The 3,506-nt window shown below is 27.6% G+C and overlaps 1 non-coding gene across 1 annotated transcript; it reads right to left on the bottom strand.

Moving 5' to 3' along the window:
• Positions 1 to 1,052: 1,052 nt before the first annotated feature.
• Positions 1,053 to 1,124, bottom strand: TRNAH-GUG (transfer RNA histidin (anticodon GUG)). Its single transcript has one exon. It is a non-coding gene; the product is annotated as a tRNA-His (tRNA).
• Between the last annotated feature and the right edge of the window lie 2,382 nt (positions 1,125 to 3,506).

Below are 3,506 nucleotides of genomic sequence, written 5' to 3' on the forward strand. Positions count from 1 at the left end.
TATAAAATTTTTAAGCTACAACTTTTTTGTGCATCCGGTTCGAACCGGACCGGAACCGCCGGTTTCGGGCCGGTTCCGGTTTATATTTTAAGATTCACATGAACCTTAACTGGCTTTTGAGCCGCCGGTTCCAGTTCAAAATTATGAACCACCGGTTTCGATCCAGTTCCGGTTCGTCTACAGTACGGTTCGGTTCCGGTTAGAACCGAACCGGTGGCCATGCCTACACTTGGATACTTGCTCGCTCATCTCTTTTGCTAAAATAACTATTTTTGAAAAGTCTAAGCTGCATGCATCCTCAATATTTTTGCAGAAATATTTGCGATGTTGATCCAAGGCTCCAAATCAAATACCCCTCGATCATGTATACTAAGGCAATGTTTGGCCGGGGAAAGTGAAATCGGGAACAAGAAGCTTCTGGAGAATGATGAATTTCATTTTGTTTGATTCCCAAAGATAGAGAAGTTCCCGAGAAGTTGATGTGATAAATTCCTTGATCGTACGATAGATATCTTACCCTCCTCTCCTCAACCCAAGTCCACTTTCTGAAACATACAAAGCTTTGAAGAGAATTGATCATACTGTAGCGTTACTGAGTATATTGCTTTATATACAAGGATTAGGCGGGGAAAAATAAAATACAGTTATAGTTTGTTGCAAGTTTTATAACTAATGAAAATATCTAAAACTAACTGGCTTGACTTTTAAAGATAATTATGTTATGTTGTTGCTGCTGCAAAATTTGTTACTACAAACTGGAGAATTCCCACCTGGATAGAAAAAAAATTGAACACAAGACTAGAAAGTGTCTTTGTAAAAATATAAGCAAGTTGTACTCTAGAGGAAATAGGAATTGCAGACGCATCAAACCAGAAGCAAGCTTTCTCTTATAATATGATTTGATTATCACAATATAGGTTAACTGGCAGAGGATGAGAGACTTGAATCTCACAAGTTCTTTTAAAATACATGATTTGATTTATAAACCAACAAGATGTAAGGTGTTAATTGAGGGACAGCCAGGAAAGAAAAAGAAAAAGTTACAAATAAAGTGTGGCTGCTGGGATTCGAGCCCAGGTCTCCACGGCCACAACGTGGAATTCTTACCACTAAACTACAGCCACTTGTTGCTTGTTGCTCAGTTTTTATTTTTTATAAGGAAATTAAGCAGTTGTTTTATATTAACCCACAAAGTCAATTGGCAAAAGCCTATTCTCCACAAATCCAATAAGATTCGTAATTTTTAGCCTAAAAAAAAAACAGTGTCCTTCAAATTAGGGAGCACAGCTACCTACAATATTGATCGAATACAATTATTTCATATGAAATAAAATGTTGTTGTCTTTCAATAAAAAAATAAATTATGAGTGTTAGTGAAAATCCACGTCATTATTTATTTAATCTAGGCGATGCTAAGATTTTTTAAAATGATTGAACGCTTTATTTTTTATTATAAACTTATTTATATTTTTGGCTAATTTTTAAGAGGATAAATTTTTATTAGAGGTAATAGGATGATTTTTTTTTTTAATATTGGAAAAAGGGATTCGAACTCAAATCAATTGTCGGGCCGTATATACACTTACCACTAGGTTATGTTTTGGTGTACAATAGGATATTTAGGTTCTAATTAGGAGGTTATTTTTTCTAACTTTAAAATAAGTTATTTTTTCTAACTTTAAACTAATTTATTTTACCAATATATATATATATATATATGCAAAACGATTAGCACAGTTGTAAAGAGATAAAAGTCTAATGACAACAATGGTAAGAAGATAAGTTGTTTTATATTTTTAGATAATATTTTTATCATTGATAATACCTATTAGTTACATCCCATCAAGATAATACATTAAATTAAATTAAAATACAAATAACTCAACCATAAAATAAGAAATATTTAATTTATATCAGGAATTAGGTTATACAGACACAGGACTCGAATAAATAAAAAACATAATACTTAATTTTTTTATTTTAATATAATTAGTTTAAATTAAAATATATATAACCCAAACTATAAATTAAAAAAATATTTAATTTCTTATTTTAATGATTACCTTGACGTATGAGGCAGTTATATACAGAACCTAGATTGCACAAACACGGAATACGAGATACTGAAACATACGGGATATGATAATACGTAAATAATCATTTATAATAAATAATAATCATAAAATAAAAAAATTAATTTTTTATTTCAATATAATTAGTTAAATTCTCAAAATTATTATTACTATTGAACAAACACTAGAAGTTAGGTTGCACAAACACAAGACACGAGATACAAGAACGTACGAGATACGATAATTTTTGAAAAAGTAAGACATCCATACGCTTAGGATATAGTACACTAAATAAGTAATACATTAATATTTCAAACAAATAAATAAATATTTATTATAAATCATAAACATAAAATAAAAAAAAATACTTAATTTCTTATTTCAATGACACAAAAGCAAATTAAAAAAACACTTTATTTTTATTGATAATAAAAAAAATCTTGATTGATTAGCTTGGTGTAAGGAGTAGTCTTATATACCAGGAGTTAGGTTGCACGGATACGGGACACGAGATATGAGAACTTACGGATACAACGATTTAAAAAAAAATGTAGAACATTCACACGCTTAGGACATAATACACTAAATATATTTCAAATAAATAAATGATCATTTATAATAATTCATAAACATAAAAAAAAAAAAAACTTAATTTCTTATTTCAAATGACACAAAAGCAAAATAAAAAAAACACTTTATTTTTCTTGGTAATAAAAAAAAACCTTGGTTGATTAGCTTGGTGGAGTAGTCTCATATACCAGGAGTTAAGTTGCATCGATACGGGAACGTATGAATATGACAATTTTTAAAAAATATGATATCCATATGCTTAGGACACACTATACTAAATAAGTAATACATTAATATTTCAAATAAATAAAAAATCATTTATAATAAATCATAAACATAAAATAAAAAATACTTAATTTCTTATTTCAATAGTTAAATTCTCAAAATTATTACCACTGTTGAAACATATATTAATAGTGTGTATTTATTTTTTTATGTATGTCATACCATGCATGATTTTTGCTATTGCATACCTTATGAAAATCTTTGCATGATACTTAAGAAGACATATCTTAACATCGCAACTTTTCAGCATATCTCAATAAGATACAATTTATCATTTTATTATATAATTTTACTATTTTTGAATGATGTTATAAAATACTATTTCATCTTGTAATATCACCATGCACATCGTACAGATTATAAGAGAAAAAAAAATTTATATTTTCAGATAATATCATATAGGAGGAAAAAAAAATTAAATTAATATTAACAAGTAAAAACTATTTTATTTGAAAATAAGAAAGAAATATAAGGGAAAAGAATTTTGATAATTTTCTCTTCAAATTAAAAGAAAAATAAAAAACTATAAAAATAAATTTGTAGAGAAAAATTAATTTTATTTTTCTTTTATATAAAAAA

The sequence above is a fragment of the Jatropha curcas genome, chromosome 3 (genome assembly GCF_041381405.1).
Source record: "Jatropha curcas cultivar XTBG-Jc1 chromosome 3, XTBG_Jcur_1.0, whole genome shotgun sequence".
Lineage (NCBI taxonomy): Eukaryota > Viridiplantae > Streptophyta > Magnoliopsida > Malpighiales > Euphorbiaceae > Jatropha > Jatropha curcas.